Source organism: Heterocephalus glaber, unplaced genomic scaffold (genome assembly GCF_053883595.1).
Source record: "Heterocephalus glaber isolate CG9 unplaced genomic scaffold, H.glaber_assembly_v1.0 deba00000546, whole genome shotgun sequence".
NCBI classification, from domain to species: Eukaryota; Metazoa; Chordata; class Mammalia; order Rodentia; family Bathyergidae; genus Heterocephalus; species Heterocephalus glaber.
In genome coordinates this window covers 7,934,625-7,950,911 of record NW_028258147.1, presented here as the reverse complement: position 1 = coordinate 7,950,911, position 16,287 = coordinate 7,934,625, and the positions used below count along the sequence as shown (strand labels likewise).

At 42.7% G+C, this 16,287-nt stretch overlaps 2 protein-coding genes across 2 annotated transcripts in view; one reads left to right on the top strand and one right to left on the bottom strand.

Annotated features, from left to right (window-relative positions):
- Nucleotides 1-16,287, top strand: part of Snd1 (staphylococcal nuclease and tudor domain containing 1) — a 437,205-nt gene that overhangs the window by 309,209 nt on the left and 111,709 nt on the right. The gene's annotated exons all lie outside the window — the stretch shown is intronic.
- Lrrc4 (leucine rich repeat containing 4) overlaps nucleotides 5,025-16,287 on the bottom strand; it is a 62,965-nt gene continuing 51,702 nt past the window's right edge. Inside the window, exon 3 of the mRNA XM_004856403.3 lies at nucleotides 5,025-15,775. The gene's annotated coding sequence lies outside the window, so the exon portion shown is untranslated. The remainder of the gene's footprint in view (nucleotides 15,776-16,287) is intronic.

The following is a 16,287-nucleotide window of genomic DNA, read 5'->3' as shown; positions in this document are numbered from 1 at the left end:
CCTAAAGGCAAGATCAGGTGATGGGAGGTGGATTAAAGTACAAGCACCATAATCACAAAGGCTGCTGCACCAAGAAGTATTCTTATCGTTGCACCTCAGGAAATTGCGAGTTTCTGGGAGATACTAGGGTAAGAGAACAAGAAGTATGTCCAAGGCCTTTGTCCGGAGCTACATCCTGAGCCCTTTTTCTTTTTCTTTTTTTTTTTTTTTTTGGAGTACTGGGGATCGAACTCAGGACCTTACGCTTGTGAGGCAGGCGCTAGAACCACTGAGCTAAATCCCCAGCCCCCTGAGCCCTTTTTTTAATGATTGTTTTTTATTCTGAGACAGGGTTTTACCAAGTTACCCAGGCTGGGCTCCAGTTTGCAGTCCTCTGCGTCAGCCTACTAGAATGTTGGAATTACAGACACATGGCACTGTACCCAGCTCATTTTGTCCTTTTGTTCAAACTCTGGACTCATTCAGTCTGAATCTCCTAGACTGCAAAGGGATATACTACTAGAGTCTCCTCTCCTGGCCTTTTGCTGCCACTGTTGGCACTGGTTTGAAGGAGTCTGGCTAGAGAGCAGTATCTGGCAGCTCTGTAAAGTCTCTCCCTCTTCTTTCTGGTTTAGCAGGGCACATGTAGCCTCTCTGTGTGGGTGGCGGCTTCATAAGGAGGATACCTTATTTATTTTGGGTCCATGAGCTTGCGTAATATGCCTACTTAACACCCTCCTAAAAGTGCTCTTCAGCACGTGAGCAAATAACAAAGCCCACTGAAATCCTGCCTCTTCTGGGCACAGTGAGCTCTTTAAGGTTGTTCTTGCTGCTGTGTATTTATGGAAAGGGGCTGGAGTTATGACATTTATCTCTTTTGGTTAGGGTACTGATATATATCTGCCTGCATCTTCTACGGAGAGCTGCACCTTATCTTGAAAGAGAGATGAGAGTGCTCCTGTAACTCATCCTGCCAGCCAATGGGATTGTCATTGTGGGGAGCCACTTCCCTCCTAACCAGGCCTGGCAGGAGTGACAGTGAGGGGGAGGGCATGGTTATACATACAACAGGGACTTTGGTGATAAAATTATCTAGGATTAAAACAGAAGAGAGTGAAAAATGCAGCTCCTAGTAAGCCTTCATTCCGGGCCATGTTTTGACCTGGTTCTTGGCCTGCTTCTTCCTTGAGTATATGTCAGGAATCTGTGGAATTCATAGAATCTGCTTCTCCCAGTTTCCTGCTCAGACAGGGTTCCTGTCTCCTAAGAAGTTGTCCTTCTATCCTCGGACCCTTCTGGTCTGACTTTCTTGTACAAGGAAACCATTGTAAAACACATCTGCTGATGTCATTCCTCTCCTTAGAACTTTTCACCCATTCCTTTGCCTTCAAACTGGGCATTTATGGCCTCCCATGATCCACACACTGTTCATGTTTCTAGCTTTGTTACCCATACTCACAACTGAGCCCTCTTCCTGAGAGTAAAGGTGCTTGAAGGATCCAGAAGAGCTTTGCTGATCTCAGACTCCACCTCTTCTTTCTTTCATCGTCGCCAAGACCCCAGCATATGTATATAGTCCAACAAACCTCAGTTTCACACAGAATTACATGTTCACGTTTCTGTCATTTTCACTAGCATGTGTATGTCTTGTTCGTTTCTATATGCCAGTCCTTAGCTCATTGCCTGGCCTGTAGCAGTTATTATATCTGTAAATGCTGAATAAGCAAAGAGTTCTGTAAAGCAGTTCCCTGACTCCTCTGCTCCCACTGTCCTCCTTCATGAGCATATATGCTTCCTAAAATCCAGAGCCTAGCATCAGAGAGCAAGATGGGTGAATATTTTCTGTAGGAGCAAATCTGTGTCAGGAAGGATGGTGCATTTGTTAAATCAAATTTGGCAGTCAAGGCAGTGAGTGTCTGTATGAGCAAGGTTGGGCTTCACAGAATGTCTCTGGAAGTTCATGTGAGAAAGAGTGGGGGATAGGGTTGGAGTAGTCAAGAGAGGTCCTGCCACCGGCCTGATGCTTTAGCAAACCCTCCAGGGCTGTTTCCTGTTCTGTCAAAGATTATTACCGGGCTCTCATCCCAAGCCCAAGCTTGGTGATCCATGTGTGCAGTGCCTCAGTGCCTTGCCTAAAGCTTTGCCTAGTTCCTAGTAGGCATTTACTCAACAGTGACTATTTCCACGTCTGCTCTTCAGTGTCCTGGGTCCAGTGGGACAATATGTTATTAAATTGTGTGATCCTATAATTCTATCCCCAGCTTCCCAAGAAAACAAGTCCAAGTATAGTTTTTCTTCAGTGGTATCTTGTTATGTGGTCCCCGTTGCTTCTGAGCCAGGGGAATAGAGAAATGGCAGTGCAGAGACCATGATGGCATCCTGTGGGACCAGCAAAGCTACCTTGTACTTGGTTCTTGGTAATTCACTAACTCCTGCAGCAGTCTTCAGCCTCCTGATAAAAACCTGGCCCTGTATGGGTACTGGCCAGTTAGATGGCATTGTTGATGGGATAGTGCCTTTGAAAAATTGCAACTGATTTCCTTGTATTGTTCTGTGGATACCATAACTGCCATGGCATTAATTCAAAATCAAATTGACAATATTACCCTGTTTCTGACCATTGTGTTTCTTGGGAAGGTATTGTTTCTATTCTATTGGGGCCTTTTAAACAGCAACATAATGTAAGTGTGTCCTCAGCCACTTTGACTGAACTAGAGATTTGGGATCATCCAGAGCAGGGTTTCTCAGGGCTATAAGACTAGGAATTATGTGAGGATGATGGTAATAAAAGACATAACTCTTCTCAAATGAATAGCCAAGCCTATTACATGCTTTATAGTAAATGATCTGATTTAATACATATAATAACCCTGTTTTCATTTTAACTTTTATCCCTATGTTACTAGGAAGGAAACTGAGCTCAGTCATCTGTGTACATGCCACTCTCCTGCACAACCACACATGGTGGCCCTGAGATGCACAACTAGGATGGACCTTGAGCCATTTTACTTAACTTTGAATACCAGGGTTCCAAAAAGGTTAATCATACAGTCCTGTAAGGCTGGGGCTTGGGTTCCCCATAGAGATTCAACCTTCTTTGTGGAGGTCTAAGAAGCCTCTGGATAAATGTGACACATCCTCTCGCATTGATGCTTTTATCTCTTTCTGTCCAGAATGTCTGCTCCTTCTCTGTAGAGCTCTCCCTGCTGCATGTGAAAAGAAGCAAGTGGGGCTCTCCCTGTCAGCAGCTGCCTCTCCATCCTTCCCCCCAGGCTCTGCTAAGATCTAGAGATAGGGGAGAGCTGCAGAGGAGTAAGCCACAGCACAAGTTACAGGCATTAGGTATGAGAACATTATAGAGCCAGAGACTTCTCTGCCCTTGAATTTTCTGCACACATAGAAAAATGGCCTGTGATCCAAGCTGGGAGTGCAGGGATGGAGAGAGAGTGCACAGCATGCTAGCATGTTCACCAATTGCTGCTCTTATTATAGTTCTAAGGCAGTGTTCAATTAGCCAATTAATAAATGAATATACCATTGGAAGCTGCATTTGTGTGGGGCTTTTTGTTGCTGTTGTTAAATTGGCTAATTTAACACCATCCTAGGATGGTAGTGATGGTAATAGCAGCAGCCCACGAGTTCAGGAGAAGGTGGGGTGATTCTCTCCAGAGCTTCCCTAGGCATTGCTACTTGCCCTGTTCTTCACTGTGGGAGGAAATGGGATAAAGAGTAACTAGACATTCACTGGCAGTGGCCCTTGGGACTCTGCAGAGAGCTCACCATATCTGCATGGGTTCTGGGGATGCCACGTAGGGGTTTTCCTGCACTTTACATTGCAGTCATTTTTGGGCCGGGGATTTAGCTTAATGGTTCCACCACCTGCCTTGCAAGCACAAGGCCCTGAGTTCAATCCCCGGTACCAAAACAAAAATCATTTTTCTCTCCCCCTTCCCACATGGTGGACTGTCTATATTTTATTCATTCCTGGATGCCATTCTAATAGTGGCTTTCTGTTTCATGTTCACTACAAGCTGGGCTCTCACTCTGGCCTGCCTGCACCTCCCTGCGTTCTTTCTTTCTCTCTCTCTCTCCCCCCTCGTGTCCTACTTTCTCCCACTTCACTGTCCACTCCTGGGTTGGGGCCTTTACTTGGCACTGTCTTCTTCTGAACACCCCCATGGCTCAGGCAGATGCCACCTTCTCTGTTAGGTCCTCCATTGCAATTACCTCCAACCTATGCCATTTTTTATTTTCCTCTCTAGCACTGTCACCATCTAATAGAGTGTATATATTTTACTTTTTTTTTGTTTATCTAGCTCTTCACCAGCATGTTAAGTTCTAGGAAGGCAAGGAATTTTTCAGTTTTCTGGATTGTACTATGTATATACCCAGCATATAGAACAGTGCTTGGCACATAGTAAACACTTGATAAATGTGTGTTAAATGAATGAATTCCAATTAGTATTTAGAGTATTTCCCTGTAATATGACAGTGTGGAAAAGTATGTCATAAAAATAGGCTTTCATTTCATCCTTCGTACTTAGCAAACATCAACTAACAGAAGAGTTGGTCATGTTTTCATTCCTTCCGCATCTCTTGTCCCCTGCCTCTCCTACTCACCTGTCTATTCACTCAGGAGGAGAAGGGAGTAGATTTGTTCCAGCTGCGGCCCATTCATCCTCTGGAAATGATTGTGTGGGAAAATAAGGGCCAACAGTACCTCTGCCTTTCCCAGGTCCGTGGGCCAATATTATTATCATTTCTGACACAGACCTTGTTTTTCTCAAGATTTTGGAAGAGATTCTTGTTATTGATTTCCTCCCTGCCACACTGGCAGGCGTAGGCAATGCTTAAGACAGCGCATTATATGGTACTGCCCACATTTACATATCTGGGCCTTACGTACCAGGTGCCCTTAGCAGCACCCACCATTGTAGCAGTCAGAAATGACCCCCTCACACACACACACACACACACACACACACATTTTTTTAACACCCTTTGGGCGTTGATGCTTCTTCTCCTTGAGAAGCACTCATCTCTAGTAGAATTAAGAAAACATTTTATTACAGTTATCTAGAAAGAAAACAGTTTTATCTAGGAGCATTGAGGCCCCCACTGAAGTTAAGTAACAATGAATGAATAATAAAGTCCAGTCAGCCTAGTTATATGACTTTTTCCAACTCGGTTATGTTCTGCAGCTCCAGAGGCATCAGTAACTAAGAAAGTACACATTTAATCTGTATTCACTCTGATCCTTCTCTGTTGATCTGTGAAGAAAAAAATGGACTTGGTTGCCGTCTATATTCACATCTTCTCTGAGTGATTCTTTAGGAGGGAGATCAGGAGCAGACTTTGAGAGCCTTTAAGGGATTATATCCAGTGCTGCAGTGTTCCGGTGAATTGGAATGAAAATTCGACTTCAGTGAGATTCAGTGCTTGCCTGTCAGCTGCCCAGGAACATCCTGACATGAGGCTTAGGGGAATCTCAAGAGAAGTTAGATCTTGAGAAGAGGGTTTCTGAGGGCCAAATATGACCTTTCCTTCCCAGCTGGACTTGGGAGACACAGGCAAATCTCTGTCGGAGTGACCCCTAAACCCAAAAGGTCAACCTTCCCTCTCCCTGGCACGAGAGGGCATTGTGTCCCCCCCATCCTGTTGGACCATGAAATCTTATTCATATTTGGGCCCTCTGTAGGTCTTCAACATCCATAGCATTTTATCCAGATGTTTTATTACTGTAAAATATACACATACAGTACCTACTTCACACAGTTGAAACTGTTTGGTTAATATAGAAAGATAAAGTTGAAATATCCCGTGATTCCCCAGTATCCATAAGGAATATATTCCAGGATCCTTAGTAGATGCTTAAAGCTATAGGTAACAACAAACCCTATGTATGTTATGCTTTTTTTCTTTATACTTATACCTATGATAAGGTTTAATTTATTAGGCACAATATGAAATTAACAGCAATAACTAATACAAAGTAGAATACTATAATGATTACACTGTGACAAAAGTTATATAAATGTGGCCTCTATCTCTCTTCTTCTCAGAATACCTTGTTGTACTTTCACCTTTTCATTAAAAAGAAGGATTTTATGGCATCTCTTTGGCATATTGGAATTGGCAGCATCACTGTCTTGTACTTTGGAGCCATTATTAGATAAAATGAGGGTTACTTGACCACAAGCACTATACTATCTCACAGTGTGTAGAGGTGGTTTTTGTTTTGTTTTGGTACCGGGGATTGAACTTGGGTCCTTGCGCTTGCGAGGCAGGTGGCGGAACCACTGAGGTAAAACCCTGGCCCTACAAGCACTTTACTATCACCAATAATCAATCTGATAACCAGTAATGACTATAAATGACAAAGAAGGAGGGGGTGTGGGGGCTGTGTAATATTTCTTCTCACTACGCAGAGTGGCATGTAGTTTAAAATTTGTGAACTGTGGGTGGCCAGGAATTTAGCTCAGTGGTTTCGCCACCTGCTGCACAAGCCCAAGGACCTGAGTTCGATATCCGGTACCAAAAAAGAAATTTATGAACTGTGTATTTCAGAAACTATTCCATTTAATATTTCTGGACTGCAGTTGGCCATGGGTAACTGAAGCAGTACAGAGTTAAATTGTGGCAAGAGTACTGTATAACCTAAGTATATTTCTCAAATAATCAATGGTACATTTTATTTTCACACAGTAGGTACAACTAGTGTTTTCTTATATTTCCTTTACAAATGAAACTACATGACAGTGAGACCTAGATTTTGGCATCTTTATTCAGAGCTACTTGAAATGCAGACTGAAACTTGAGACTAGAAGAAACCTTAGGATGATAGCAAAACAAATAAAATTAAATTCTTGATTGAGCATTTGCTACTGTAAAAGCACGTGCCAGAAGCACTTGTTTTCAAGAAAGGAGGAAAAAAAGCAGAACTTAAAACCAAAACAACCAAAATTTGAATACTACTTTGCCATGTGAGATCGTCTAATCAGCCTCATTTTCTTCTGTTGCCATCATCAGCTTCTGTTTGTTCTGATGCTTCAATTTTAGTATCTTCATGGGCTTATGAAAGCAGAAAGATTGCCTGGGTTGGAACAAGCTTCTCTACCATTTTCTCAACCAGAATAAATTGATGCAAATGCCAGTGTGCTTCCTCACCAGGCCTCTGAGACCTAGTTGGCATCAAGTGGGTGTATTTTTTCAAGATAGGTGAAAATCAACAACTACCCTCCTGCAAGACAGTGGCCCTTTGGAGGCAGAAGGGGATCTTGCCGTTCCCTTTGAGAGCTGATCAGCTTGACCATTCTCAATGCCTCTCCTGTATTTGGCAGTAATCTGTGTATTAATGTGGCATTGCATAACTTAGAGAAATTACTAAGTGTTTAAGTTAGGACAGCTACATTAGTACACATAAGGTATGCCTATTCTTCTTGTTGTTGCTAAAAAGAAAAAGTAATTCAAAAGAGTTCTAAAAGCTGAAGTACTGTTTGCGTAAGTGTGTATGATGGATTCTCTCACTGCTTAGAATTGCTGGGCTAGAAGGAAGATCCGAAAAGGGAATGAATATAGTCAAATAAATTAAGCCTTGAAACCCAAATAGTGCTGTGTAAGCAAACTGACTACAAATCAAACAGAGAAGTGTTTGCTAAAGAATACGTGATCTTAATTGAAGCTAAACAAAACCAGGCTCTTTGTACATATGTGTATGTTTCTCTTGTCATGTGCACAGAGTTGCTGCATTTCCCTTAGTCTCATACTTCTTTGGCAGAAAACATCATCCATTCATGAAGAAGAAAACTGAAGGCACATTCCCCCCCAATGGCAAAAGGTAGTCTTTACACATGTAGAAAAGCCTGTTTCGCTACAGAAGGCAGGGGGGTGTATGGTTTTTCCATTTTTCTATCTTTAAGGTATTCCTGAGGTTTCATTTTTATTTCCATATATATAAGTTTTATTTCTTAACATTGTTCTGGAATGTTATTTGGGTCATAACGATCAAGTCCAGTCTGTTTATTCCAGCTCTATCCTGAAAGGAGCTCTGGTGTAATCCAGCCTTTCTAGTGTAAGTGTTGAAAACTTTCTAGTCATCTCGTTTTGTACAGGAGTAAACAGACACAATGAAAGGGAGTGGCATTGTTTTAGCCACAAGCCATGTTAGTGGCACAGCAGGGGCTTCATCCATTGGTCTTTACAGCTGTACTCTGGCAAAACATGTTCTTAACTTGCCTTTTTTGAGATAGTTCTCAACTCGGCCAAAGCTACATTAAACACCAATTCAAATGACACAGGTAATCTCTTGGAGTCTATACAAAACTGTGGAATAGAATATATTTTCTTCATCCCTACAACTTCAAGTCAAATCAACAATTACTTTCTAGTTTATTCTGATTGCATTCTGTTTGATCAACTTTTTTCTAAGTTGTTATACAGCCATAGACCAAAATCATTATGTTCTGACCTAAACAAGGAGATTAGGGCAGCACTGTTCTAAGCTTTGTGAAAATGCAAAGCATGGACAGGGTGCACCACATTGCCAATATCAGATGGAGTATACACAGAGGCTGAGTAGAGAATAAGACTGGGGTTGTATATTTCTCAAGAGATCATTGGAGGCATTCGGATGGGAACGTTTTCTCTTTGTGGGAACACCCCATGAGGTACAGGATGTGTAGCATCTTGGTTCCCCTTCCAAATGCCACAGTATCCTGTCATCAGAAACACTGGGAGCATCAATAAGCCACCCTCACAGTTTTGCACTCACTCCTAGGGCTCGTTGCACAGCCATCAGACCTGTTGGCTGGAAGGAATGTTGGAGAAGACAGGAAGTAGAAACTGAGGAAACACTGAAAAACACTTCACTGGGTTTAGGAGCTGGCACTCTCCTTTAATTAGGATCACTATTTATTGACAGTGCTATCCAGAGAGAAAACTCTTCATGGCACCCTGATGTTTCATGCCCAAGTTAGTGGCATGGGAGAGAGCGGTGAAAAAATTGTGTTTACCAAAATTATGATGAAGAAAATCAGCAAAGAATGTAATTTCTGCTTTCATGTAACTGTCACCTGTTGCCATCCGTGCTGTATCTTTCCGAGAACATGAATAACTGCACTTGATTCACTCCCTTCCTGAGTTCTCAGCTGTTGTCTGTTCTTGTTTCACAAACTTTTCTCAGGGGTACATCCTGGGATGCCGGAGTAGCAGGCCCTTGCTTCCTGTTCAACATCCTGCTCCTGCTGATTTATCCCTACCCCTCCCATGGTCTTCCTTGTGCTCCCCCCCACCACCCCGCTTTGATGCTGTGAGGTAGCAAAGGCTGTCCTTATTACCATTTAACAAGTGAAAACACCAAGGCTCAGCAAAGTTGTTATTTGGTCAAGGTCACACAGCTTCATTAAAGGATGGAACTGGCACTTACTACTCCACCATTTCCTCCCTTTCCTTTTCAGGAACTGAGGGAGGAGACCAATTTGATTTGTCCTCTTTGGATGTCAGAACAATGTTTCTTTTTTTAAAAGAATATTTTAAGCTTTTCAATTCCGATCTTCCATTGAGACAAGTTCTTTATTCTTCTGCCAGCGAATTATGACCTCCTGTCAATCAAATATCTTTGCCTCCCTTTAACCCACTCTACTCTTGGTTTTGTAAGTTGTCTCCACAACACAGAAAGTATGGTTGGTGCATGTGGTCTGATATATATATATAATGGGGAAAGCCATTCCCATGGTAATAGGAAGTTAAAGATTTGTAAAGTAGGGGGCCAGGGGTTTAGCTCAGTGGTTTCGTCACCTGCTATGCAAGCTCAAGGACCCGAGTTCAATCTCCGGTACCAAAAAAAAAAAAGATTTGTAAAGTAGGGATAAGTTGTAATATAACCCACTTTTTACTTTTTTTAGCACTCTGAATTTCTGCTCAGGAGGTTTGATGATTAGATACTGTGATAATGCTTCTTGGTTAGATCACATTTTTTTTTTATTTTTTAAACTTCTTTTTTTTTGGTACTGAGGATCAAACTCGGGTCGTTCCGCTTGTGCGGCAGGTGCCGGAACCACTGAGCTAAATCCCCGGCCCTAGATCACAATTTTAATTAAAACTAAATCTGACTGATAACATGAAAGCTGTGTTTAGATAGTAGTTGTACATACAGAGTGGAAATAATCTTTTTATGTTCATGAAATTATAACAGATTGGTTGAGAGAAACAGTGTATAGGATGCAGTTGTATTTTCTAAGGCCAAGTCCTTTTCTGGCTTCGAAGCAAGATCATAGCAGGAGAGTTGATCTTGTGTTCTCCCAGATACAACTGGAAAACTGTGAGGGTGGTTTATTTTGATACTCCCAGTGCTTCTGACAACAGAAGTATGCTATGGCACTGAAAAGAGGGGGCCAAGACACTAAACTTTCTTTAATTTATGAGACATAGGAGGCAGTGCTCCACCCTAAATGCCACTTGTATACCCTGTTGAGAAATGTGTAGAACACAACCACTTGGTGGTTCTCAGGGGGACTTCAGAGTCCTGCTTGCTTTTACTACACCTCCCAAATGCCAGGGCATCCTTCTGTCATTGGAAACATGAGATTATTAGCAAACTACTCCATGGTTGTGCTTGAATGTGATCTTCTAGCCAGTTTTTACTCAATCATTTTGGCTAGACCTAGGATTGCTGCTTCTGCAGGTCTTTCTCTACCTTATCTGTGCTCATGTGCTGTCTCCATCCTTGCATGAGTTCCCTGCCTTGTAACTCTTCTTTTGTCTGAAGGTTTTTTTGTTTTTGGTTTTTTTTGTTGCCCGGGATCGAACTCAGGACCTTTCGAGGCAGGTGACTGAACCACTGAGCTAAATCCCCAGCCCCCTTTGTCTGAAGTTTTGAGACTTACTAGAAACTTAGTTAATAGATGGTGGATAGGTAGATTTGGTGGTCAAGTGATCATCCTACTTAACCCCTGAATCCTGAGGACAAGGATCACGTAGAGGGACTCTTTCTCAAGTCAGGCATCATAACTGCCTTAAGCAGGGGAGGACGGGAAGGCAGGTGCTGAGTGTCATCCAAATATGGCCAGGCAGGCTTGGCCATGCTGTACATGATTTAACAGACAGGGTGCTATTGTGATCCTGAGTCTACACCATTATATAGAGAGAATGTTGGACAAGTATAATCAAACATTCCTTAATAATTTGAGCTTTGGAAGTTCTACAATGTATCCCTTTCTGAGAGAGCCACTTCAGTATTATTCATACAAATGTGGGTTTTAGAATTGCCAGTATAGGCTCAGCTTCTACCTTTATAAGCCCCACAAACTGGAGCAAGTTGTTTAACCTATCTTTGCCTTAGTTTTTTCATCTGTAGAGTGGTTCTAAGCGTTAAATAAAGCATAATGTATTTTTTAAGTGCTCAACCTCTGATGCCAACGCAACAGAAGTTAACACTCAAGTTGTAGTAATGATTATCCTAATTTCTTCTCGAATACTCTATCTAGTCTCTTACGTACTTTTAACCCCTTTTAATTACATGTGAGCCCCGCTGTGATAATATCAACTGTTGTTCTGGTATGTTTTTTAAAAGGCCAACATAGCTTATCAGATTCTCTGTTCACTCAGGAAAAGACATCCCAAAACAGAATTCTGTAGGCTAAATCAGACAGCCTGAGTAAGATAAAGTGCATTCAACCTGAACTGACAGGATTCAGTGGAAAGAACACCGTCCTGTCAAAAGATAGGGCTTATAATCTGTACTTTATTGCCATATTTCCATGTGACCTTATGTAGGTCATTGAACTGCTGTGATTTCCATTTCCTTCCTCTGTAAAAATAAGTTTGGGCTAAACAATTTCTAAGATTCTTTCCAGCTGTGAAATTTAATGCTTAGGTGATACATGAAAATCTCTTTACTTTTGTTTCCTTTGTTTTTAGACTGCAAACCTAGGAAAGAAACCAAGCAGTGTGGTTTTCTTTCTCAAGACTTCCAGTAGGTCCTAGGTATCATGGAACTGTCGTCAAATGTATGTATTTTCTAGGTGCTTTCTTTGTGTATGAACTTTTACTAAACCATGTCACCCATTCTCCATCTTCTGTTGAGCACTTGCTATTATCCATTTTAAATTTTATCTTAACCTTGACCCCTGATACTTACCTGTTTGAGTCTTTTTGTGTTTAATCTCTCTTGTGACATATATTAAATAAGTAGGTCTTCAATGCCTTCACCAGAGCGTGCGCTGTCATCACATGGTCATTGTCACAGGACCGTAAGACAGTGAGTCCAAGTGCTTGGATTCATTCATTCCTCCAACAATTTTTTCATTTTCTGAGCTTCTTCCTAGCCCCAAACCACCATTCGCAGACCTCTTAGAGTTCAATTATGAGTTGTTCAAGCTGTAACTCTGCCGTGTAACTTGGTTTCTTTGTTATGTCAGTTGGTCACTAATCTTTTTACAAATCTAAGAAAGCTACATCTCCCTCTGCCTCACCACTGGGGATTAAACCTAGGGCATTTGCATGAAGCTGCAGTTACACCCACCCACCCTTTTTTGTTTTATTTTTTTCATTTGTTGTTGTTTGATTTGGTTTGGTCTTGTTTTTACATTGACTTTTTTTTTTTTGTATGGGGGTGGGGGGGTCGCGGGGGATAGAACTCGGGTCCTTGCGCTTGTGAGGCAGGCGGCAGAACCACTGAGCTAAATCCCCGGCCCTGGTTTTGTCTTGTTTTGTTTTCAAGACAGTCTTGCTAGTTCTCTAAGTTGTTCCAATTGGACATGAACTTGTGATCTTTCTGCCTCAGCCTCCTAGAGTGCTGGGATTACAGGTTTGTGCCAGCACATCTGGCTAACACTGTAGGCTTTTTCCCTTGAAAATGTCAGATAGATGAGGCAAGAAAAAGGGCCACAGGAAAAGGGGTATGAAATGCCTCATTATTTTAGAAAGCAAATTGTCCAATACAGCTGACTGCTGCAAGAGCAGTGAGTAAAGGTGGGTTTGGGAAGTCAGATCTTCAGGCTTGGAGGAGCCTTGTGTGAGCTGTTTAGATTGTGTCTGATAAGTTGTTGGTAACTTTGAATCATGGCTGCTATCAGGGATTAATTAACCTGAAGAAAGTGACCAGTCTTCTTTTTGGAAAATTCATGTTCATACAAAGCTTATCGTACAGTTTCATCAGGTTCACAAACACTGGCCCCTGCCCCTAGATCATCCTTGACTGCTAGGGTAGGAACTTCTAAGGAAGATGTAGGAAGCAAGAAAAGATGGGTAAGGCATTGTGTCATTTTTGTTTTAATTTGGGTATAACATATACAATTAAGCACACAAGTCTTAAGGATACAGCTGTATGAATTTTTGTGCATATACATACCTCCACGTAACTACCACCCACATGAAGATAAAAATATTTCCATACCCAGCAAGCTCCCTCATGGCCCTGCCCCTCTCAAGATAACCATTAGTCTAACCTCTGTCACCATAGATTAGTTTTACCTCTTTTAATGTGCCATTTTGTTTTGTTTGGTTTTTGGTTTTTGGTTTTTTTGTACCAGGGATCGAACTCAGGTCCTTGCGCTTGGAAGGCAGGCGGCAGAAACACTGAGCTAAATCCCTGGCTAGTTTTACCTCTTTTGAGCTTCAAAAATGGGATTATAATCCAGTTTGCCAACTTTTGACTGTGAGGTTCATCATGTTATTACATAGGACTAGATATTGCAGAAGGTTCTCTTCTTTTGTTATATTATTTTGAAAGATCATTCTCTGTAAGCTGGTCATGTAGCTGTGGAGGCCAGGTTGGGGAGGGCACAAGGTGGATGGTGGTTGCTGTTTACCTGAGTAGAGATGTGGCTGGCCAACTCCAGCTGCAAAGTGGCAGTGACAAGGAGGAACAGCTCAGGAGTCTGAATACATGGAACTTTGTTTGGTTACTTGGTATTAGAGGGTGAGAAAGAGAGAGGTTAATTTTCTGGCTGTGTATAATAAAAGGTTTGATGAGAACAATTTAGACACCTTAGATGTTAGATGCCCATGCACATTTGCAGTTCTAGGTGAATTCAATAGAAAGGTCAGAAATAAAGATTAAAACTTTGAGAGGCATCAGCTGATGATGGAATAGGAGGCCCAGGGAGTGACTATGATTCCCTAGGGACAGAGTTTGGAGTGAGAAGCCACCAAGAACAGGCCACTGAAAAGTCCCAAGTCTTTGGAACATTGAGGAAAAGGGATGGAACAGTGGAAGTAGGAGAGACCCTGGGAGAAAGGGTTAACCAAGAAGTCAGGCTGAGTGTGGCATGTGCCACAAAAGCCTTAGGTCAGAACTGTCTCTGTCCTATCCTTTGGAAGTAGAAGCTTGAAGCTACCAATGGGGAGGACTTGGGGAGTACCTGTCTGCTGCTCAGCTGGCCCCATTCACTGTCCCTGTTCCCTGGTTGTTCCTCTGGTTCTCCTCTTCCTGTGTCTACATATATGCCTGTCTTCCACAAGGAGCTGTTACTCTTCTCTTTGCTGGCTAAAACCTAGTTGGGTATACTTTCTGCATAGTAAGAAGTCACTAAATGTCCAAGTTGCTTTTATTTCTAAGGCAACCCTGAATTGGGTGACTTTCCCTGATCTACCCACTGGAACCTCCTTGGGCTCTCTCTTGCTGAAGAAGCTTGTGCTCAGCCACCAAGCTGTGTGTCTGCCTTTTGGCAGGGGACAGAAACAGGTTGAAAACCCAGCTCTGCAGAATCTCAGAGGCAGCACAGCCACCTCTCAAAACGTTGCTGATTTCCAGCAAGCATGGTGGCTTCTTCCCTTACATAAGATGCGTGTGTTCTGGCAGGGAAGTGCTGCCTGAGTGAGTATTTAGCAAAAATGATTTGTGTGGAGTTATTTTGAGACCCCAGGAGAGGGAATGACAGCCAAACCCTGCAGTATTTTAAAATGCATCACTCATCTACAAAGATTAATACGTTACGGCATCTCAGCCAGAACATTGGTAAAAGAGAAATAAGAATGTTAGGGCCCCCAGCAAATTATAAATACCAGTTCTCTCTGTCCATACAAGGTGATTTCAGTGGTTTGGGTCAGACTTAGTACCTCAAGATTCTGTCACACTCTTTCCTCAATCCTGCCTGCTGTGCAGATGTCAGGCAGATCAGGTTGCCTTCTGTGATGATGGCCTGGCTCTCTCTGGAAGAGCAATTTGATGCCCCTTTCACTTTCTGCAGGAGGAGCAAGCAGGCTTCAAATAATGGAAGTGAGACCGCATGTTGTGGCAGCCCAGGATACAGACCCTTTAGTGATTAAGCTTCGAGAAGTTCCAGGCTGGCTGGAAGAAATTCCCTGCAAAGCATTCACCTCTCCTTCCGACTCCAGCACCAGCAGCTGTCTGCTAAGGCTGGGCGAATTACAGAACAGAGGACTTTCCAGCCTAGTGACATTAGGGGAGACAGCCTCCATATGAAACACTTCTTTTGTTTTTGTTTTTCTCATCTCTGTTATGCTGTGAAAGCTGCCTCACTGCTCCCTGCCCGCTTGCTGACAGCTGTCCTCTTTGCCATTCAGGAGCTGGTGTCTCCTAGGAGTGAGGCTGGAATGGAAGTAGCCTTCTTCTTTTTCTCCCCAGCCCACGGGTGTATAGCCCAAGCATTTCTTCGGACTAGAGATCTAATTGCCTTCTGAACTGGAGTGATCCGTCTGGGCCGCAGCATATCCAGACCTCCGTAGATCGAAGAGGGCACAACCGAGAAAGACAGACACCTATTCAGGACTGGCCACTCTAGTTTTGCTTTGTTTTATGTTTTAAGAGGACATATAATTACTTTAATGGCAAAACCTATGGAAACAAAAATATATCATTATATCAAATAGACAATCAAAACCATGTAGCTTCTCGGGTTCCCCAAAATTCCTACAAGGACATGAATCCCTACATTTTTCCTTATAATTTAGAAACTTTGTTTCAGGTCTCTTACATATACCAGCATTGTCATAGTAGGGAAATGTGGACAAGGGTATACGCAACAGAAGCATTGCTTGTATTGGGGAAAGAAGGGGAGAGACCCCTCTGCATCTCTGAGGAGCCAGTAACTGTTGCATTCAAAAGGGCCTCAGGTGATACAGTTTCTTTCCGCTTGTGACACTAGACAAGAATGGTCTGAGAGAGAGTAGGGGTCAGACACAGTGGAAAGAGAACAAGGAACAAAAGGCCAGCATCCACCCAAGCATGCAGGATGGTAAAAGAGATCAGGTACAGGCCTGGGGCTCTGTAAGAGACAAGCCCGGGCCAGGACCTCCTGACCCGTTGCTGAAGAAGGGACAACTCCTTCCCTCCCCCAGGACAAGACT